The 22646-nt window shown below is 62.8% G+C and overlaps 3 non-coding genes across 3 annotated transcripts; all 3 read left to right on the top strand.

The window, feature by feature from the left end:
- The first annotated feature begins 6680 nt into the window (after nt 1-6680).
- Nucleotides 6681-6799, top strand: LOC131870109 (5S ribosomal RNA). The gene has a single exon (XR_009368459.1). It is a non-coding gene; the product is annotated as a 5S ribosomal RNA (ribosomal RNA).
- A 7805-nt stretch (nt 6800-14604) lies between these two features.
- LOC131870110 (5S ribosomal RNA) lies at nt 14605-14723 on the top strand. The gene has a single exon (XR_009368460.1). It is a non-coding gene; the product is annotated as a 5S ribosomal RNA (ribosomal RNA).
- Nucleotides 14724-22527: 7804 nt separating this feature from the next.
- On the top strand, nt 22528-22646 carry LOC131870112 (5S ribosomal RNA). Its single transcript, XR_009368462.1, has one exon. It is a non-coding gene; the product is annotated as a 5S ribosomal RNA (ribosomal RNA).

The following is a 22646-nucleotide window of genomic DNA, read 5'->3' on the forward strand; positions in this document are numbered from 1 at the left end:
CGCTCTCGGGTTCGCACCTCGGAGCACACCGAGGTGCGCACCTTTGATGCGCTGCCTTCACCAATTTCCAGAAAAGGCAAGAAAACATTGAGAAGGTGTGCGCACCGAGGTGCCCACCCTGGCGAAGGTGCACGCGAGGTGCGCACCCGGGGCAAACCGGGCTCCGACTTCGTGCACGCCGCACCTTGGAGCACACTTCGGAGCGCTCCTTGGTGCGCACCAGGGCGCGCAACCCAGCCGAGGTGCCCACCCCGGCGAAGGTGCACGCGAGGTGCGCACCCGGGGCAAACCGGGCTCCGACTTCGTGCACGCCATGGTGCCCACCGCGGCGAAGGTGCACGCGAGGTGCGCACCCGGGGCAAACCGGGCTCCGACTTCGTGCACGCCGCACCTTGGAGCACACTTCGGAGCGCTCCTTGGTGCGCACCATGGTGCCCACCAGGGCGCGCAACCCCGCCGAAGGTGCACGCGAGGTGCGCACCCGGGGCAAACCGGGCTCCGACTTCGTGCACGCCGCACCTTGGAGCACACTTCGGAGCGCTCCTTGGTGCGCACCATGGTGCCCACCAGGGCGCGCAACCCCGCCGAAGGTGCACGCGAGGTGCGCACCCGGGGCAAACCGGGCTCCGACTTCGTGCACGCCATGGTGCGCACCGCGGCGAAGGTGCGCACCCGGGGCAAACCGGGCTCCGACTTCGTGCACGCCGCACCTTGGAGCACACTTCGGAGCGCTCCTTGGTGCGCACCAGGGCGCGCAACCCAGCCGAGGTGCCCACCCCGGCGAAGGTGCACGCGAGGTGCGTACCCGGGGCAAACCGGGCTCCGACTTCGTGCACGCCGCACCTTGGAGCACACTTCGGAGCGCTCCTTGGTGCGCACCATGGTGCCCACCAGGCCGCGCAACCCAGCCAAGGTGTGCGCACCAAGGTGCACGCGAGGTGCGCACCCGGGGCAAACCGGGGTCCGACTTCGTGCACGCCGCACCTTGGAGCACACATCGGGGCGCTCCCGGGTTCGCACCGGCGTTGCGCACCGTGGTGGGCACCTCGGAGCACACCAAGGTGGGCAGCGAGGTGCGCACCTTTGATGCGATGCCTTCACTAATTTCCATAAAAGGCAAAAAAAAAACGAGATTTTAAAATTTCCGTTTTGAAAGATAGTGAGAAAAAGGGAATGCTGGTGCCATCTTGAGCCCGCCCTGGTGCGCAGCCCAGCCAAGGTGTGCGCACCAAGGTGCCCACCCTGGCGAAGGTGCGCGCCCGGGCAATTAACCCAACTTCCAACTTCGCGCGCGCCAGGGTGGGAGCGCACCCAACAACCGGGCCTGGGAAGAGCCAATGCGAGAAACCCCACCAAACGCTCTGACAAAAAAAGAGGGGGCGCTCCAGTAACCCCGCTTCGGAGCGCACCCTGGGCAAACCCAGCCAAGGTGCCCACCCCGGCCAAGGTGCAGGCGAGGTGCGCACCCGGGGCAAACCGGGCTCCGACAACGTGCACGCCGCACCTTGGAGCACACTTCGTAGCGCTCCCGGGTGCGCACCTCAGAGCACACCAAGGTGGGCAGCGAGGTGCGCACCTTTGATGCGCTGCCTTCACTAATTTCCAGAAAAGGCAAAAAAAAAAGGAGATTTTAAAATTTCCGTTTTGAAAGATAGTGAAAAAAACGGAACGCGCGTGCCATCTTGAGCCCGCCCTGGTGCGCAGCCCAGGTAAGGTGCCCACCCTGGCAAAGGTGCGCACCCGGGCAATTAACCCTACTTCCGACTTCGTGCGCGCCAGGGTGGCAACCGGGCCTCGGAAGAGCCAATGCGAGAAACCCCACCAAACGCTCCGACAAAAAAAGAGGCGGCGCTCCAATAACCCCGCTTCGGAGCGCAGCCGGGGCAAACCCAGCCAAGGTGCCCACCCCGACGAAGGTGCACGCGAGGTGCGCACCCGGGGCAAACCGGGCTCCGACAACGTGCACGCAGCACCTTGGAGCACACTTCGAAGCACTCCCGGGTGCCCACCGGCGTTGCGCACCGTGGTGGGCAGCGAGGTGCGCACCTTTGATGCGCTGCCTTCACTAATTTCCAGAAAAAGGCAAAAAAAAATGAGATTTTAAAATTTCCGTTTTGAAAGATAGTGAAAAAAAAGGAACGCGGGTGCCATCTTGAGCCCGCCCTGGTGCGCAGCCCAGGCAAGGCATGCGCACCAAGGTGCCCACCCGAGGTGCACACCCGGGGCAAACCGGGCTCCGACTTCGTGCAGGCCGCACCTTGGAGCACACTTCGGAGCGCTCCTTGGTGCGCACCATGGTGCCCACCAGGGCGCGCAACCCAGCCAAGGTCTGCACACTAAGGTGCCCACCCCGGCGAAGGTGCACGCGAGGTGCGCACCCGGGGCAAACCGGGCTCCGACTTCGTGCACGCCATGGTGCCCACCGCGGCGAAGGTGCACGCGAGGTGCGCACCCGAGGCAAACCGGGCTCCGACTTCGTGCACGCCGCACCTTGGAGCACACTTCGGAGCGCTCCTTGGTGCGCACCATGGTGCCCACCAGGGCGCGCAACCCAGCCAAGGTGTGCGCACCAAGGTGCACGCGAGGTGCGCACCCGGGGCAAACCGGGGTCCGACTTCGTGCACGCCGCACCTTGGAGCACACATCGGAGCGCTCCCAGGTTCGCACCAGCGTTGCGCACCTTTGATGCGCTGCCTTCACTAATTTCCAGAAAAGGCAAAAAAAAACGATATTTTAAAATTTCCGTTCTGAAAGATAGTGAAAAAAACGGAACGCGGGTGCCATCTTGAGCCCTTCCTGGTGCGCAGCCCAGGCAAGTTGTGCGCACCAAGGTGCCCACCCTGGCGGAGGTGCGCGCCCGGGGCAAACCGGGCTCCGACTTCGTGCACTGCATGGTGCCCACCAAGGCGCGCAACCCAGCCAAGGTGCCCACCGCAGCGAAGGTGCACGCGAGGTGCACACCCGGGGCAAACCGGGCTCCGACTTCGTGCACGCCGCACCTTGGAGCACACTTCAGAGCGCTCCTTGGTGCGCACCAGGGCGCGCAACCCAGCCGAGGTGCCCACCCCGGCGAAGGTGCACGCGAGGTGCGCACCCGGGGCAAACCGGGCTCCGACTTCGTGCACGCCATGGTGCCCACCGCGGCGAAGGTGCGCACCCGGGGCAAACCGGGCTCCGACTTCGTGCACGCCGCACCTTGGAGCACACTTCGGAGCGCTCCTTGGTGCGCACCATGGTGCCCACCAGGCCGCGCAACCCAGCCAAGGTGTGCGCACCAAGGTGCACGCGAGGTGCGCACCCGGGGCAAACCGGGGTCCGACTTCGTGCACGCCGCACCTTGGAGCACACATCGGGGCGCTCCCGGGTTCGCACCGGCGTTGCGCACCGTGGTGGGCACCTCGGAGCACACCAAGGTGGGCAGCGAGGTGCGCACCTTTGATGCGATGCCTTCACTAATTTCCATAAAAGGCAAAAAAAAAACGAGATTTTAAAATTTCCGTTTTGAAAGATAGTGAGAAAAAGGGAATGCTGGTGCCATCTTGAGCCCGCCCTGGTGCGCAGCCCAGCCAAGGTTTGCGCACCAAGGTGCCCACCCTGGCGAAGGTGCGCGCCCGGGCAATTAACCCAACTTCCAACTTCGCGCGCGCCAGGGTGGGAGCGCACCCAACAACCGGGCCTGGGAAGAGCCAATGCGAGAAACCCCACCAAACTCTCTGACAAAAAAAGAGGGGGCGCTCCAGTAACCCCGCTTCGGAGCGCACCCTGGGCAAACCCAGCCAAGGTGCCCACCCCGGCCAAGGTGCAGGCGAGGTGCGCACCCGGGGCAAACCGGGCTCCGACAACGTGCACGCCGCACCTTGGAGCACACTTCGTAGCGCTCCCGGGTGCGCACCTCAGAGCACACCAAGGTGGGCAGCGAGGTGCGCACCTTTGATGCGCTGCCTTCACTAATTTCCAGAAAAGGCAAAAAAAAAAGGAGATTTTAAAATTTCCGTTTTGAAAGATAGTGAAAAAAACGGAACGCGCGTGCCATCTTGAGCCCGCCCTGGTGCGCAGCCCAGGTAAGGTGCCACCCTGGCAAAGGTGCGCACCCGGGCAATTAACCCTACTTCCGACTTCGTGCGCGCCAGGGTGGCAACCGGGCCTCGGAAGAGCCAATGCGAGAAACCCCACCAAACGCTCCGACAAAAAAAGAGGCGGCGCTCCAATAACCCCGCTTCGGAGCGCAGCCGGGGCAAACCAAGCCAAGGTGCCCACCCCGACGAAGGTGCACGCGAGGTGCGCACCCGGGGCAAACCGGGCTCCGACAACGTGCACGCAGCACCTTGGAGCACACTTCGAAGCACTCCCGGGTGCCCACCGGCGTTGCGCACCGTGGTGGGCAGCGAGGTGCGCACCTTTGATGCGCTGCCTTCACTAATTTCCAGAAAAAGGCAAAAAAAAATGAGATTTTAAAATTTCCGTTTTGAAAGATAGTGAAAAAAAAGGAACGCGGGTGCCATCTTGAGCCCGCCCTGGTGCGCAGCCCAGGCAAGGCATGCGCACCAAGGTGCCCACCCGAGGTGCACACCCGGGGCAAACCGGGCTCCGACTTCGTGCAGGCCGCACCTTGGAGCACACTTCGGAGCGCTCCTTAGTGCGCACCATGGTGCCCACCAGGGCGCACCCGAGGCAAACCGGGCTCCGACTTCGTGCACGCCGCACCTTGGAGCACACATCGGAGCGCTCCCAGGTTCGCACCAGCGTTGCGCACCTTTGATGCGCTGCCTTCACTAATTTCCAGAAAAGGCAAAAAAAAACGATATTTTAAAATTTCCGTTCTGAAAGATAGTGAAAAAAACGGAACGCGGGTGCCATCTTGAGCCCTTCCTGATGCGCAGCCCAGGCAAGTTGTGCGCACCAAGGTGCCCACCCTGGCGGAGGTGCGCGCCCGGGGCAAACCGGGCTCCGACTTCGTGCACTGCATGGTGCCCACCAAGGCGCGCAACCCAGCCAAGGTGCCCACCGCAGCGAAGGTGCACGCGAGGTGCGCACCCGAGGTGCACACCCGGGGCAAACCGGGCTCCGACTTCGTGCACGCCGCACCTTGGAGCACACTTCAGAGCGCTCCTTGGTACGCACCAGGGCGCGCAACCCAGCCAAGGTGCTCACCCCGGCGAAGGTGCACGCGAGGTGCGCACCCGGGGCAAACCGGGCTCGGACTTCGTGCACGCCGCACCTTGGAGCACACATCGGAGCGCTCCCGGGTTCGCACCAGCATTGCGCACCTTTGATGCGCTGCCTTCACTAATTTCCAGAAAAGGCAAAAAAAAGAAAAAAATGAGATTTTAAAATTTCCGTTTTGAAAGATAGTGAAAAAAACGGAACGCGGGTGCCATCTTGAGCCCGCCCTGGTGTGCAGCCCAGGCAAGTTGTGCGCACCAAGGCACCCACCCTGGCCAAGGTGGGTCACGGGGTGGGTCCTAGGGTGGGTAACGGGGTGGGTACTAAGGTGCGTGCCAAGGTGGGTCATAGGGTGGGTGCCAAGGTGGGCACCAGGGTGGGTGTGCACCAACCCTAGCCAGGGTAGGTCACGGGGTGGTTGTCGGGGTGGGCGTCAAGGAGCCAAGGTGGGTGGCAAGTAGCCAAGTTGCGTGCCAAGGTGGGTGTCGGGGTGGGTGCCAAGGATCCAAGGTGGGTGCCAAGGAACCAAGGTGGGTGTCTGGGTGGGTGCCGAGGTGGGAGCCAGGGTGGGTCCCAAGGTGAGTGCAAAGGTGGGTGCCAGGGTCAAGGTGAGTGCCAATGTGGGTTCCAAGGTGCCAGGGTCAGGGTGAGTGCCAATGTGGGTTCAAAGGTGCTAAGTTGGGTGCGAGGTTGGGTGCGAGGGTGGGTGGGTGCCAAGGTGTGCTAGGTGGAAGCCCGGGTGGGTCGGCATCCCATGGGTGTCGAGTTGGGTGCCTGATGGGTGCTTCTTGTCAAGTTTTAGTCGTCGGGACTCATTTCGAGCCTTAGAGGTCGTTTCTTGTCCGGTTGCCCTGTCTTCGACCTGGGAACCCAATTTTGGTCCTCGGGTCCCATTTTTTTTTGTCTCGCATCCCACTTTTGGCCTGTGGCCTTTTCGGGGTCGATTCTCGTTTTGGGCATCAGAGCATGTTTCTTCTCCTAAAACCCAATATTTGTTTATTAAGTCTCGGAACACATTTTTGTTCTCGTGGACCCATCATGGGTCTTGGAACGCATTTGTGGTCCTTGGGTCCCATTTTGCATCCCGAAACTTGTGTTTTGGTGCTTGATCCCTATTTTGGGTGCCCACCTTGCACCAAGTGCGCACCCGGGGCAAACCGAGCGCCTTGGTGCACCGGGGCAAGATCGAGCGTGCACCCGAGGCGCCCCGAACATGCACCAAGGTGCACTCGGCCCACATGTGAGCGCAGGTCGTTGCGCCCGAGGTGGTGTGTGGGCACCGCGTTGCAGACGGGACACTGCACGCACACGACGCCCCCTCCAGGTGCACGCACGTAGGCCGGGCCGGGTGCACACCCGACGCCCTAGCAAGGTGCGCGCACCCGGGCAGGGCTCACACTTGGCGAACGGGGCGCACTTCGCGAGGGAGGGTGTGCACCTCGACGGGGGTGGGTGGCCGGGGTGGATTCGCACGTGGGTCGCGGTTTGCTAAGTACACACTGCGACAAGCTCATAACGGGTGCGATCATACCAGCGTTAGTGCACCGGATCCCATCAGAACTCCGCAGTTAAGCGCGCTTGGGCCGGAGTAGTACTGGGATGGGTGACCTCCCGGGAAGTCCCGGTGTTGCACCCTTTTTTAGTTTTTCGCCGGGCGTCGCAATGCTATTTGAATAAACCTTTTGCCCGTTTGCGTTCTCGTCGGGGCCGGGCCGGGCCGGGGTGCGCTGCCCGCACTACCGCGCGCGCGGGGGCGACACCGAGCGCGCACCCGAGGCGCCCCGAGCACACAGGCCACGGTGCAACCCGGGCGTTGTGCGCGCACCCCGGTGCGCCCGAGGTGCTGCGCGCGCACCCAGGTGAAATCGGTGTGCACCTCGGCCAGTGCGCGCTCGGTCGAGTCGCGCACGTTGGCCAAGGTGCACGGTGATGTTTCTTACTCTAAGGTTCCGCACCAGACGCCCGGGACAGGTGAGCGAAGCTGGGCGGGGCCGGGTGCGCGGCCGGGGCAGGTGCACGCAGCTGGAGAGAGCTTTGGAGCACACTTCGGAGCGCACCAATGATGCGCTCCATTCAAAAGTTTCCTGAAAAGGCAAAAAAAGTTGAGATTATAGAATTTCCCACTTGAGAGATTGTAAAAAAAAAAAATTTAAAATGAAGGAAACGCGGGTGCCAAGGTGTGCGCAGCCCAGCCAAGGTGTGCGCACCAAGGCGCCCACCCTGGCGAAGGTGCACGCAAGGTGCGCACCCGAGGCAAACCGGACAATTAACCCAACTTTCGACTTCGCGCGCACCTTGGAGCGCACTTCGGAGCGCTCCTTGGTGCGCACCAATCTTGGGCACCTCGGAGTGCACCATGGCGCCCACCAAGGTGCGCACCCGGGGCAAACCGAGCTCCGACTTCGTGCGCACCTTGGAGCGCACGAAAGGTGCGCACCATGGCGCCCACCAAGGTGCGCAGCCCAGCCAAGGCGTGCGCATCAAGGTGCGCACCCTGGCGAAGGTGCGCACCCGGGGCAAACCGAGCTCCGACTTCGTGCGCACCTTGGAGCGCACAAAAGGTGCGCAACCCAGCCAAGGTGTGCGCACCCCGGTCAAACCGAGCTCCGAATCGTGCGCACCAGAGGTGCACGCCATCGTGCGCACCTTGGAGCACACTTCGGAGCCCTCCTTGGTGCGCGCCGATGTTGCGCACCTCGGAGCGCACCCGGGGAAAACAATGCAATTAACCCGACTTTCGACTTCGTGGGCACCTCGGAGCGCTCTCGGGTTCGCACCTCGGAGCACACCGAGGTGCGCACCTTTGATGCGCTGCCTTCACCAATTTCCAGAAAAGGCAAGAAAACATTGAGAAGGTGTGCGCACCGAGGTGCCCACCCTGGCGAAGGTGCACGCGAGGTGCGCACCCGGGGCAAACCGGGCTCCGACTTCGTGCACGCCGCACCTTGGAGCACACTTCGGAGCGCTCCTTGGTGCGCACCAGGGCGCGCAACCCAGCCGAGGTGCCCACCCCGGCGAAGGTGCACGCGAGGTGCGCACCCGGGGCAAACCGGGCTCCGACTTCGTGCACGCCATGGTGCCCACCGCGGCGAAGGTGCACGCGAGGTGCGCACCCGGGGCAAACCGGGCTCCGACTTCGTGCACGCCGCACCTTGGAGCACACTTCGGAGCGCTCCTTGGTGCGCACCATGGTGCCCACCAGGGCGCGCAACCCCGCCGAAGGTGCACGCGAGGTGCGCACCCGGGGCAAACCGGGCTCCGACTTCGTGCACGCCGCACCTTGGAGCACACTTCGGAGCGCTCCTTGGTGCGCACCATGGTGCCCACCAGGGCGCGCAACCCCGCCGAAGGTGCACGCGAGGTGCGCACCCGGGGCAAACCGGGCTCCGACTTCGTGCACGCCATGGTGCGCACCGCGGCGAAGGTGCGCACCCGGGGCAAACCGGGCTCCGACTTCGTGCACGCCGCACCTTGGAGCACACTTCGGAGCGCTCCTTGGTGCGCACCAGGGCGCGCAACCCAGCCGAGGTGCCCACCCCGGCGAAGGTGCACGCGAGGTGCGTACCCGGGGCAAACCGGGCTCCGACTTCGTGCACGCCGCACCTTGGAGCACACTTCGGAGCGCTCCTTGGTGCGCACCATGGTGCCCACCAGGCCGCGCAACCCAGCCAAGGTGTGCGCACCAAGGTGCACGCGAGGTGCGCACCCGGGGCAAACCGGGGTCCGACTTCGTGCACGCCGCACCTTGGAGCACACATCGGGGCGCTCCCGGGTTCGCACCGGCGTTGCGCACCGTGGTGGGCACCTCGGAGCACACCAAGGTGGGCAGCGAGGTGCGCACCTTTGATGCGATGCCTTCACTAATTTCCATAAAAGGCAAAAAAAAAACGAGATTTTAAAATTTCCGTTTTGAAAGATAGTGAGAAAAAGGGAATGCTGGTGCCATCTTGAGCCCGCCCTGGTGCGCAGCCCAGCCAAGGTGTGCGCACCAAGGTGCCCACCCTGGCGAAGGTGCGCGCCCGGGCAATTAACCCAACTTCCAACTTCGCGCGCGCCAGGGTGGGAGCGCACCCAACAACCGGGCCTGGGAAGAGCCAATGCGAGAAACCCCACCAAACGCTCTGACAAAAAAAGAGGGGGCGCTCCAGTAACCCCGCTTCGGAGCGCACCCTGGGCAAACCCAGCCAAGGTGCCCACCCCGGCCAAGGTGCAGGCGAGGTGCGCACCCGGGGCAAACCGGGCTCCGACAACGTGCACGCCGCACCTTGGAGCACACTTCGTAGCGCTCCCGGGTGCGCACCTCAGAGCACACCAAGGTGGGCAGCGAGGTGCGCACCTTTGATGCGCTGCCTTCACTAATTTCCAGAAAAGGCAAAAAAAAAAGGAGATTTTAAAATTTCCGTTTTGAAAGATAGTGAAAAAAACGGAACGCGCGTGCCATCTTGAGCCCGCCCTGGTGCGCAGCCCAGGTAAGGTGCCCACCCTGGCAAAGGTGCGCACCCGGGCAATTAACCCTACTTCCGACTTCGTGCGCGCCAGGGTGGCAACCGGGCCTCGGAAGAGCCAATGCGAGAAACCCCACCAAACGCTCCGACAAAAAAAGAGGCGGCGCTCCAATAACCCCGCTTCGGAGCGCAGCCGGGGCAAACCCAGCCAAGGTGCCCACCCCGACGAAGGTGCACGCGAGGTGCGCACCCGGGGCAAACCGGGCTCCGACAACGTGCACGCAGCACCTTGGAGCACACTTCGAAGCACTCCCGGGTGCCCACCGGCGTTGCGCACCGTGGTGGGCAGCGAGGTGCGCACCTTTGATGCGCTGCCTTCACTAATTTCCAGAAAAAGGCAAAAAAAAATGAGATTTTAAAATTTCCGTTTTGAAAGATAGTGAAAAAAAAGGAACGCGGGTGCCATCTTGAGCCCGCCCTGGTGCGCAGCCCAGGCAAGGCATGCGCACCAAGGTGCCCACCCGAGGTGCACACCCGGGGCAAACCGGGCTCCGACTTCGTGCAGGCCGCACCTTGGAGCACACTTCGGAGCGCTCCTTGGTGCGCACCATGGTGCCCACCAGGGCGCGCAACCCAGCCAAGGTCTGCACACTAAGGTGCCCACCCCGGCGAAGGTGCACGCGAGGTGCGCACCCGGGGCAAACCGGGCTCCGACTTCGTGCACGCCATGGTGCCCACCGCGGCGAAGGTGCACGCGAGGTGCGCACCCGGGGCAAACCGGGCTCCGACTTCGTGCACGCCGCACCTTGGAGCACACTTCGGAGCGCTCCTTGGTGCGCACCATGGTGCCCACCAGGGCGCGCAACCCAGCCAAGGTGTGCGCACCAAGGTGCACGCGAGGTGCGCACCCGGGGCAAACCGGGGTCCGACTTCGTGCACGCCGCACCTTGGAGCACACATCGGAGCGCTCCCAGGTTCGCACCAGCGTTGCGCACCTTTGATGCGCTGCCTTCACTAATTTCCAGAAAAGGCAAAAAAAAACGATATTTTAAAATTTCCGTTCTGAAAGATAGTGAAAAAAACGGAACGCGGGTGCCATCTTGAGCCCTTCCTGGTGCGCAGCCCAGGCAAGTTGTGCGCACCAAGGTGCCCACCCTGGCGGAGGTGCGCGCCCGGGGCAAACCGGGCTCCGACTTCGTGCACTGCATGGTGCCCACCAAGGCGCGCAACCCAGCCAAGGTGCCCACCGCAGCGAAGGTGCACGCGAGGTGCACACCCGGGGCAAACCGGGCTCCGACTTCGTGCACGCCGCACCTTGGAGCACACTTCAGAGCGCTCCTTGGTGCGCACCAGGGCGCGCAACCCAGCCGAGGTGCCCACCCCGGCGAAGGTGCACGCGAGGTGCGCACCCGGGGCAAACCGGGCTCCGACTTCGTGCACGCCATGGTGCCCACCGCGGCGAAGGTGCGCACCCGGGGCAAACCGGGCTCCGACTTCGTGCACGCCGCACCTTGGAGCACACTTCGGAGCGCTCCTTGGTGCGCACCATGGTGCCCACCAGGCCGCGCAACCCAGCCAAGGTGTGCGCACCAAGGTGCACGCGAGGTGCGCACCCGGGGCAAACCGGGGTCCGACTTCGTGCACGCCGCACCTTGGAGCACACATCGGGGCGCTCCCGGGTTCGCACCGGCGTTGCGCACCGTGGTGGGCACCTCGGAGCACACCAAGGTGGGCAGCGAGGTGCGCACCTTTGATGCGATGCCTTCACTAATTTCCATAAAAGGCAAAAAAAAAACGAGATTTTAAAATTTCCGTTTTGAAAGATAGTGAGAAAAAGGGAATGCTGGTGCCATCTTGAGCCCGCCCTGGTGCGCAGCCCAGCCAAGGTTTGCGCACCAAGGTGCCCACCCTGGCGAAGGTGCGCGCCCGGGCAATTAACCCAACTTCCAACTTCGCGCGCGCCAGGGTGGGAGCGCACCCAACAACCGGGCCTGGGAAGAGCCAATGCGAGAAACCCCACCAAACTCTCTGACAAAAAAAGAGGGGGCGCTCCAGTAACCCCGCTTCGGAGCGCACCCTGGGCAAACCCAGCCAAGGTGCCCACCCCGGCCAAGGTGCAGGCGAGGTGCGCACCCGGGGCAAACCGGGCTCCGACAACGTGCACGCCGCACCTTGGAGCACACTTCGTAGCGCTCCCGGGTGCGCACCTCAGAGCACACCAAGGTGGGCAGCGAGGTGCGCACCTTTGATGCGCTGCCTTCACTAATTTCCAGAAAAGGCAAAAAAAAAAGGAGATTTTAAAATTTCCGTTTTGAAAGATAGTGAAAAAAACGGAACGCGCGTGCCATCTTGAGCCCGCCCTGGTGCGCAGCCCAGGTAAGGTGCCACCCTGGCAAAGGTGCGCACCCGGGCAATTAACCCTACTTCCGACTTCGTGCGCGCCAGGGTGGCAACCGGGCCTCGGAAGAGCCAATGCGAGAAACCCCACCAAACGCTCCGACAAAAAAAGAGGCGGCGCTCCAATAACCCCGCTTCGGAGCGCAGCCGGGGCAAACCAAGCCAAGGTGCCCACCCCGACGAAGGTGCACGCGAGGTGCGCACCCGGGGCAAACCGGGCTCCGACAACGTGCACGCAGCACCTTGGAGCACACTTCGAAGCACTCCCGGGTGCCCACCGGCGTTGCGCACCGTGGTGGGCAGCGAGGTGCGCACCTTTGATGCGCTGCCTTCACTAATTTCCAGAAAAAGGCAAAAAAAAATGAGATTTTAAAATTTCCGTTTTGAAAGATAGTGAAAAAAAAGGAACGCGGGTGCCATCTTGAGCCCGCCCTGGTGCGCAGCCCAGGCAAGGCATGCGCACCAAGGTGCCCACCCGAGGTGCACACCCGGGGCAAACCGGGCTCCGACTTCGTGCAGGCCGCACCTTGGAGCACACTTCGGAGCGCTCCTTGGTGCGCACCATGGTGCCCACCAGGGCGCACCCGAGGCAAACCGGGCTCCGACTTCGTGCACGCCGCACCTTGGAGCACACATCGGAGCGCTCCCAGGTTCGCACCAGCGTTGCGCACCTTTGATGCGCTGCCTTCACTAATTTCCAGAAAAGGCAAAAAAAAAACGATATTTTAAAATTTCCGTTCTGAAAGATAGTGAAAAAAACGGAACGCGGGTGCCATCTTGAGCCCTTCCTGATGCGCAGCCCAGGCAAGTTGTGCGCACCAAGGTGCCCACCCTGGCGGAGGTGCGCGCCCGGGGCAAACCGGGCTCCGACTTCGTGCACTGCATGGTGCCCACCAAGGCGCGCAACCCAGCCAAGGTGCCCACCGCAGCGAAGGTGCACGCGAGGTGCGCACCCGAGGTGCACACCCGGGGCAAACCGGGCTCCGACTTCGTGCACGCCGCACCTTGGAGCACACTTCAGAGCGCTCCTTGGTACGCACCAGGGCGCGCAACCCAGCCAAGGTGCTCACCCCGGCGAAGGTGCACGCGAGGTGCGCACCCGGGGCAAACCGGGCTCGGACTTCGTGCACGCCGCACCTTGGAGCACACATCGGAGCGCTCCCGGGTTCGCACCAGCATTGCGCACCTTTGATGCGCTGCCTTCACTAATTTCCAGAAAAGGCAAAAAAAAGAAAAAAATGAGATTTTAAAATTTCCGTTTTGAAAGATAGTGAAAAAAACGGAACGCGGGTGCCATCTTGAGCCCGCCCTGGTGTGCAGCCCAGGCAAGTTGTGCGCACCAAGGCACCCACCCTGGCCAAGGTGGGTCACGGGGTGGGTCCTAGGGTGGGTAACGGGGTGGGTACTAAGGTGCGTGCCAAGGTGGGTCATAGGGTGGGTGCCAAGGTGGGCACCAGGGTGGGTGTGCACCAACCCTAGCCAGGGTAGGTCACGGGGTGGTTGTCGGGGTGGGCGTCAAGGAGCCAAGGTGGGTGGCAAGTAGCCAAGTTGCGTGCCAAGGTGGGTGTCGGGGTGGGTGCCAAGGATCCAAGGTGGGTGCCAAGGAACCAAGGTGGGTGTCTGGGTGGGTGCCGAGGTGGGAGCCAGGGTGGGTCCCAAGGTGAGTGCAAAGGTGGGTGCCAGGGTCAAGGTGAGTGCCAATGTGGGTTCCAAGGTGCCAGGGTCAGGGTGAGTGCCAATGTGGGTTCAAAGGTGCTAAGTTGGGTGCGAGGTTGGGTGCGAGGGTGGGTGGGTGCCAAGGTGTGCTAGGTGGAAGCCCGGGTGGGTCGGCATCCCATGGGTGTCGAGTTGGGTGCCTGATGGGTGCTTCTTGTCAAGTTTTAGTCGTCGGGACTCATTTCGAGCCTTAGAGGTCGTTTCTTGTCCGGTTGCCCTGTCTTCGACCTGGGAACCCAATTTTGGTCCTCGGGTCCCATTTTTTTTTGTCTCGCATCCCACTTTTGGCCTGTGGCCTTTTCGGGGTCGATTCTCGTTTTGGGCATCAGAGCATGTTTCTTCTCCTAAAACCCAATATTTGTTTATTAAGTCTCGGAACACATTTTTGTTCTCGTGGACCCATCATGGGTCTTGGAACGCATTTGTGGTCCTTGGGTCCCATTTTGCATCCCGAAACTTGTGTTTTGGTGCTTGATCCCTATTTTGGGTGCCCACCTTGCACCAAGTGCGCACCCGGGGCAAACCGAGCGCCTTGGTGCACCGGGGCAAGATCGAGCGTGCACCCGAGGCGCCCCGAACATGCACCAAGGTGCACTCGGCCCACATGTGAGCGCAGGTCGTTGCGCCCGAGGTGGTGTGTGGGCACCGCGTTGCAGACGGGACACTGCACGCACACGACGCCCCCTCCAGGTGCACGCACGTAGGCCGGGCCGGGTGCACACCCGACGCCCTAGCAAGGTGCGCGCACCCGGGCAGGGCTCACACTTGGCGAACGGGGCGCACTTCGCGAGGGAGGGTGTGCACCTCGACGGGGGTGGGTGGCCGGGGTGGATTCGCACGTGGGTCGCGGTTTGCTAAGTACACACTGCGACAAGCTCATAACGGGTGCGATCATACCAGCGTTAGTGCACCGGATCCCATCAGAACTCCGCAGTTAAGCGCGCTTGGGCCGGAGTAGTACTGGGATGGGTGACCTCCCGGGAAGTCCCGGTGTTGCACCCTTTTTTAGTTTTTCGCCGGGCGTCGCAATGCTATTTGAATAAACCTTTTGCCCGTTTGCGTTCTCGTCGGGGCCGGGCCGGGCCGGGGTGCGCTGCCCGCACTACCGCGCGCGCGGGGGCGACACCGAGCTCGCACCCGAGGCGCCCCGAGCACACAGGCCACGGTGCAACCCGGGCGTTGTGCGCGCACCCCGGTGCGCCCGAGGTGCTGCGCGCGCACCCAGGTGAAATCGGTGTGCACCTCGGCCAGTGCGCGCTCGGTCGAGTCGCGCACGTTGGCCAAGGTGCACGGTGATGTTTCTTACTCTAAGGTTTCGCACTAGACGCCCGGGACAGGTGAGCGAAGCTGGGCGGGGCCGGGTGCGCGGCCGGGGCAGGTGCACGCAGCTGGAGAGAGCTTTGGAGCACACTTCGGAGCGCACCAATGATGCGCTCCATTCAAAAGTTTCCTGAAAAGGCAAAAAAAGTTGAGATTATAGAATTTCCCACTTGAGAGATTGTAAAAAAAAAAAATTTAAAATGAAGGAAACGCGGGTGCCAAGGTGTGCGCAGCCCAGCCAAGGTGTGCGCACCAAGGCGCCCACCCTGGCGAAGGTGCACGCAAGGTGCGCACCCGAGGCAAACCGGACAATTAACCCAACTTTCGACTTCGCGCGCACCTTGGAGCGCACTTCGGAGCGCTCCTTGGTGCGCACCAATCTTGGGCACCTCGGAGTGCACCATGGCGCCCACCAAGGTGCGCACCCGGGGCAAACCGAGCTCCGACTTCGTGCGCACCTTGGAGCGCACGAAAGGTGCGCACCATGGCGCCCACCAAGGTGCGCAGCCCAGCCAAGGCGTGCGCATCAAGGTGCGCACCCTGGCGAAGGTGCGCACCCGGGGCAAACCGAGCTCCGACTTCGTGCGCACCTTGGAGCGCACAAAAGGTGCGCAACCCAGCCAAGGTGTGCGCACCCCGGTCAAACCGAGCTCCGAATCGTGCGCACCAGAGGTGCACGCCATCGTGCGCACCTTGGAGCACACTTCGGAGCCCTCCTTGGTGCGCGCCGATGTTGCGCACCTCGGAGCGCACCCGGGGAAAACAATGCAATTAACCCGACTTTCGACTTCGTGGGCACCTCGGAGCGCTCTCGGGTTCGCACCTCGGAGCACACCGAGGTGCGCACCTTTGATGCGCTGCCTTCACCAATTTCCAGAAAAGGCAAGAAAACATTGAGAAGGTGTGCGCACCGAGGTGCCCACCCTGGCGAAGGTGCACGCGAGGTGCGCACCCGGGGCAAACCGGGCTCCGACTTCGTGCACGCCGCACCTTGGAGCACACTTCGGAGCGCTCCTTGGTGCGCACCAGGGCGCGCAACCCAGCCGAGGTGCCCACCCCGGCGAAGGTGCACGCGAGGTGCGCACCCGGGGCAAACCGGGCTCCGACTTCGTGCACGCCATGGTGCCCACCGCGGCGAAGGTGCACGCGAGGTGCGCACCCGGGGCAAACCGGGCTCCGACTTCGTGCACGCCGCACCTTGGAGCACACTTCGGAGCGCTCCTTGGTGCGCACCATGGTGCCCACCAGGGCGCGCAACCCCGCCGAAGGTGCACGCGAGGTGCGCACCCGGGGCAAACCGGGCTCCGACTTCGTGCACGCCGCACCTTGGAGCACACTTCGGAGCGCTCCTTGGTGCGCACCATGGTGCCCACCAGGGCGCGCAACCCCGCCGAAGGTGCACGCGAGGTGCGCACCCGGGGCAAACCGGGCTCCGACTTCGTGCACGCCATGGTGCGCACCGCGGCGAAGGTGCGCACCCGGGGCAAACCGGGCTCCGACTTCGTGCACGCCGCACCTTGGAGCACACTTCGGAGCGCTCCTTGGTGCGCACCAGGGCGCGCAACCCAGCCGAGGTGCCCACCCCGGCGAAGGTGCACGCGAGGTGCGTACCCGGGGCAAACCGGGCTCCGACTTCGTGCACGCCGCACCTTGGAGCACACTTCGGAGCGCTCCTTGGTGCGCACCATGGTGCCCACCAGGCCGCGCAACCCAGCCAAGGTGTGCGCACCAAGGTGCACGCGAGGTGCGCACCCGGGGCAAACCGGGGTCCGACTTCGTGCACGCCGCACCTTGGAGCACACATCGGGGCGCTCCCGGGTTCGCACCGGCGTTGCGCACCGTGGTGGGCACCTCGGAGCACACCAAGGTGGGCAGCGAGGTGCGCACCTTTGATGCGATGCCTTCACTAATTTCCATAAAAGGCAAAAAAAAAACGAGATTTTAAAATTTCCGTTTTGAAAGATAGTGAGAAAAAGGGAATGCTGGTGCCATCTTGAGCCCGCCCTGGTGCGCAGCCCAGCCAAGGTGTGCGCACCAAGGTGCCCACCCTGGCGAAGGTGCGCGCCCGGGCAATTAACCCAACTTCCAACTTCGCGCGCGCCAGGGTGGGAGCGCACCCAACAACCGGGCCTGGGAAGAGCCAATGCGAGAAACCCCACCAAACGCTCTGACAAAAAAAGAGGGGGCGCTCCAGTAACCCCGCTTCGGAGCGCACCCTGGGCAAACCCAGCCAAGGTGCCCACCCCGGCCAAGGTGCAGGCGAGGTGCGCACCCGGGGCAAACCGGGCTCCGACAACGTGCACGCCGCACCTTGGAGCACACTTCGTAGCGCTCCCGGGTGCGCACCTCAGAGCACACCAAGGTGGGCAGCGAGGTGCGCACCTTTGATGCGCTGCCTTCACTAATTTCCAGAAAAGGCAAAAAAAAAAGGAGATTTTAAAATTTCCGTTTTGAAAGATAGTGAAAAAAACGGAACGCGCGTGCCATCTTGAGCCCGCCCTGGTGCGCAGCCCAGGTAAGGTGCCCACCCTGGCAAAGGTGCGCACCCGGGCAATTAACCCTACTTCCGACTTCGTGCGCGCCAGGGTGGCAACCGGGCCTCGGAAGAGCCAATGCGAGAAACCCCACCAAACGCTCCGACAAAAAAAGAGGCGGCGCTCCAATAACCCCGCTTCGGAGCGCAGCCGGGGCAAACCCAGCCAAGGTGCCCACCCCGACGAAGGTGCACGCGAGGTGCGCACCCGGGGCAAACCGGGCTCCGACAACGTGCACGCAGCACCTTGGAGCACACTTCGAAGCACTCCCGGGTGCCCACCGGCGTTGCGCACCGTGGTGGGCAGCGAGGTGCGCACCTTTGATGCGCTGCCTTCACTAATTTCCAGAAAAAGGCAAAAAAAAATGAGATTTTAAAATTTCCGTTTTGAAAGATAGTGAAAAAAAAGGAACGCGGGTGCCATCTTGAGCCCGCCCTGGTGCGCAGCCCAGGCAAGGCATGCGCACCAAGGTGCCCACCCGAGGTGCACACCCGGGGCAAACCGGGCTCCGACTTCGTGCAGGCCGCACCTTGGAGCACACTTCGGAGCGCTCCTTGGTGCGCACCATGGTGCCCACCAGGGCGCGCAACCCAGCCAAGGTCTGCACACTAAGGTGCCCACCCCGGCGAAGGTGCACGCGAGGTGCGCACCCGGGGCAAACCGGGCTCCGACTTCGTGCACGCCATGGTGCCCACCGCGGCGAAGGTGCACGCGAGGTGCGCACCCGGGGCAAACCGGGCTCCGACTTCGTGCACGCCGCACCTTGGAGCACACTTCGGAGCGCTCCTTGGTGCGCACCATGGTGCCCACCAGGGCGCGCAACCCAGCCAAGGTGTGCGCACCAAGGTGCACGCGAGGTGCGCACCCGGGGCAAACCGGGGTCCGACTTCGTGCACGCCGCACCTTGGAGCACACATCGGAGCGCTCCCAGGTTCGCACCAGCGTTGCGCACCTTTGATGCGCTGCCTTCACTAATTTCCAGAAAAGGCAAAAAAAAACGATATTTTAAAATTTCCGTTCTGAAAGATAGTGAAAAAAACGGAACGCGGGTGCCATCTTGAGCCCTTCCTGGTGCGCAGCCCAGGCAAGTTGTGCGCACCAAGGTGCCCACCCTGGCGGAGGTGCGCGCCCGGGGCAAACCGGGCTCCGACTTCGTGCACTGCATGGTGCCCACCAAGGCGCGCAACCCAGCCAAGGTGCCCACCGCAGCGAAGGTGCACGCGAGGTGCACACCCGGGGCAAACCGGGCTCCGACTTCGTGCACGCCGCACCTTGGAGCACACTTCAGAGCGCTCCTTGGTGCGCACCAGGGCGCGCAACCCAGCCGAGGTGCCCACCCCGGCGAAGGTGCACGCGAGGTGCGCACCCGGGGCAAACCGGGCTCCGACTTCGTGCACGCCATGGTGCCCACCGCGGCGAAGGTGCGCACCCGGGGCAAACCGGGCTCCGACTTCGTGCACGCCGCACCTTGGAGCACACTTCGGAGCGCTCCTTGGTGCGCACCATGGTGCCCACCAGGCCGCGCAACCCAGCCAAGGTGTGCGCACCAAGGTGCACGCGAGGTGCGCACCCGGGGCAAACCGGGGTCCGACTTCGTGCACGCCGCACCTTGGAGCACACATCGGGGCGCTCCCGGGTTCGCACCGGCGTTGCGCACCGTGGTGGGCACCTCGGAGCACACCAAGGTGGGCAGCGAGGTGCGCACCTTTGATGCGATGCCTTCACTAATTTCCATAAAAGGCAAAAAAAAAACGAGATTTTAAAATTTCCGTTTTGAAAGATAGTGAGAAAAAGGGAATGCTGGTGCCATCTTGAGCCCGCCCTGGTGCGCAGCCCAGCCAAGGTTTGCGCACCAAGGTGCCCACCCTGGCGAAGGTGCGCGCCCGGGCAATTAACCCAACTTCCAACTTCGCGCGCGCCAGGGTGGGAGCGCACCCAACAACCGGGCCTGGGAAGAGCCAATGCGAGAAACCCCACCAAACTCTCTGACAAAAAAAGAGGGGGCGCTCCAGTAACCCCGCTTCGGAGCGCACCCTGGGCAAACCCAGCCAAGGTGCCCACCCCGGCCAAGGTGCAGGCGAGGTGCGCACCCGGGGCAAACCGGGCTCCGACAACGTGCACGCCGCACCTTGGAGCACACTTCGTAGCGCTCCCGGGTGCGCACCTCAGAGCACACCAAGGTGGGCAGCGAGGTGCGCACCTTTGATGCGCTGCCTTCACTAATTTCCAGAAAAGGCAAAAAAAAAAGGAGATTTTAAAATTTCCGTTTTGAAAGATAGTGAAAAAAACGGAACGCGCGTGCCATCTTGAGCCCGCCCTGGTGCGCAGCCCAGGTAAGGTGCCACCCTGGCAAAGGTGCGCACCCGGGCAATTAACCCTACTTCCGACTTCGTGCGCGCCAGGGTGGCAACCGGGCCTCGGAAGAGCCAATGCGAGAAACCCCACCAAACGCTCCGACAAAAAAAGAGGCGGCGCTCCAATAACCCCGCTTCGGAGCGCAGCCGGGGCAAACCAAGCCAAGGTGCCCACCCCGACGAAGGTGCACGCGAGGTGCGCACCCGGGGCAAACCGGGCTCCGACAACGTGCACGCAGCACCTTGGAGCACACTTCGAAGCACTCCCGGGTGCCCACCGGCGTTGCGCACCGTGGTGGGCAGCGAGGTGCGCACCTTTGATGCGCTGCCTTCACTAATTTCCAGAAAAAGGCAAAAAAAAATGAGATTTTAAAATTTCCGTTTTGAAAGATAGTGAAAAAAAAGGAACGCGGGTGCCATCTTGAGCCCGCCCTGGTGCGCAGCCCAGGCAAGGCATGCGCACCAAGGTGCCCACCCGAGGTGCACACCCGGGGCAAACCGGGCTCCGACTTCGTGCAGGCCGCACCTTGGAGCACACTTCGGAGCGCTCCTTGGTGCGCACCATGGTGCCCACCAGGGCGCACCCGAGGCAAACCGGGCTCCGACTTCGTGCACGCCGCACCTTGGAGCACACATCGGAGCGCTCCCAGGTTCGCACCAGCGTTGCGCACCTTTGATGCGCTGCCTTCACTAATTTCCAGAAAAGGCAAAAAAAAACGATATTTTAAAATTTCCGTTCTGAAAGATAGTGAAAAAAACGGAACGCGGGTGCCATCTTGAGCCCTTCCTGATGCGCAGCCCAGGCAAGTTGTGTGCACCAAGGTGCCCACCCTGGCGGAGGTGCGCGCCCGGGGCAAACCGGGCTCCGACTTCGTGCACTGCATGGTGCCCACCAAGGCGCGCAACCCAGCCAAGGTGCCCACCGCAGCGAAGGTGCACGCGAGGTGCGCACCCGAGGTGCACACCCGGGGCAAACCGGGCTCCGACTTCGTGCACGCCGCACCTTGGAGCACACTTCAGAGCGCTCCTTGGTACGCACCAGGGCGCGCAACCCAGCCAAGGTGCTCACCCCGGCGAAGGTGCACGCGAGGTGCGCACCCGGGGCAAACCGGGCTCGGACTTCGTGCACGCCGCACCTTGGAGCACACATCGGAGCGCTCCCGGGTTCGCACCAGCATTGCGCACCTTTGATGCGCTGCCTTCACTAATTTCCAGAAAAGGCAAAAAAAAGAAAAAAATGAGATTTTAAAATTTCCGTTTTGAAAGATAGTGAAAAAAACGGAACGCGGGTGCCATCTTGAGCCCGCCCTGGTGTGCAGCCCAGGCAAGTTGTGCGCACCAAGGCACCCACCCTGGCCAAGGTGGGTCACGGGGTGGGTCCTAGGGTGGGTAACGGGGTGGGTACTAAGGTGCGTGCCAAGGTGGGTCATAGGGTGGGTGCCAAGGTGGGCACCAGGGTGGGTGTGCACCAACCCTAGCCAGGGTAGGTCACGGGGTGGTTGTCGGGGTGGGCGTCAAGGAGCCAAGGTGGGTGGCAAGTAGCCAAGTTGCGTGCCAAGGTGGGTGTCGGGGTGGGTGCCAAGGATCCAAGGTGGGTGCCAAGGAACCAAGGTGGGTGTCTGGGTGGGTGCCGAGGTGGGAGCCAGGGTGGGTCCCAAGGTGAGTGCAAAGGTGGGTGCCAGGGTCAAGGTGAGTGCCAATGTGGGTTCCAAGGTGCCAGGGTCAGGGTGAGTGCCAATGTGGGTTCAAAGGTGCTAAGTTGGGTGCGAGGTTGGGTGCGAGGGTGGGTGGGTGCCAAGGTGTGCTAGGTGGAAGCCCGGGTGGGTCGGCATCCCATGGGTGTCGAGTTGGGTGCCTGATGGGTGCTTCTTGTCAAGTTTTAGTCGTCGGGACTCATTTCGAGCCTTAGAGGTCGTTTCTTGTCCGGTTGCCCTGTCTTCGACCTGGGAACCCAATTTTGGTCCTCGGGTCCCATTTTTTTTTGTCTCGCATCCCACTTTTGGCCTGTGGCCTTTTCGGGGTCGATTCTCGTTTTGGGCATCAGAGCATGTTTCTTCTCCTAAAACCCAATATTTGTTTATTAAGTCTCGGAACACATTTTTGTTCTCGTGGACCCATCATGGGTCTTGGAACGCATTTGTGGTCCTTGGGTCCCATTTTGCATCCCGAAACTTGTGTTTTGGTGCTTGATCCCTATTTTGGGTGCCCACCTTGCACCAAGTGCGCACCCGGGGCAAACCGAGCGCCTTGGTGCACCGGGGCAAGATCGAGCGTGCACCCGAGGCGCCCCGAACATGCACCAAGGTGCACTCGGCCCACATGTGAGCGCAGGTCGTTGCGCCCGAGGTGGTGTGTGGGCACCGCGTTGCAGACGGGACACTGCACGCACACGACGCCCCCTCCAGGTGCACGCACGTAGGCCGGGCCGGGTGCACACCCGACGCCCTAGCAAGGTGCGCGCACCCGGGCAGGGCTCACACTTGGCGAACGGGGCGCACTTCGCGAGGGAGGGTGTGCACCTCGACGGGGGTGGGTGGCCGGGGTGGATTCGCACGTGGGTCGCGGTTTGCTAAGTACACACTGCGACAAGCTCATAACGGGTGCGATCATACCAGCGTTAGTGCACCGGATCCCATCAGAACTCCGCAGTTAAGCGCGCTTGGGCCGGAGTAGTACTGGGATGGGTGACCTCCCGGGAAGTCCCGGTGTTGCACCCT

The sequence above is a fragment of the Cryptomeria japonica genome, unplaced genomic scaffold (assembly GCF_030272615.1).
Source record: "Cryptomeria japonica unplaced genomic scaffold, Sugi_1.0 HiC_scaffold_289, whole genome shotgun sequence".
Taxonomy (NCBI): domain Eukaryota; kingdom Viridiplantae; phylum Streptophyta; class Pinopsida; order Cupressales; family Cupressaceae; genus Cryptomeria; species Cryptomeria japonica.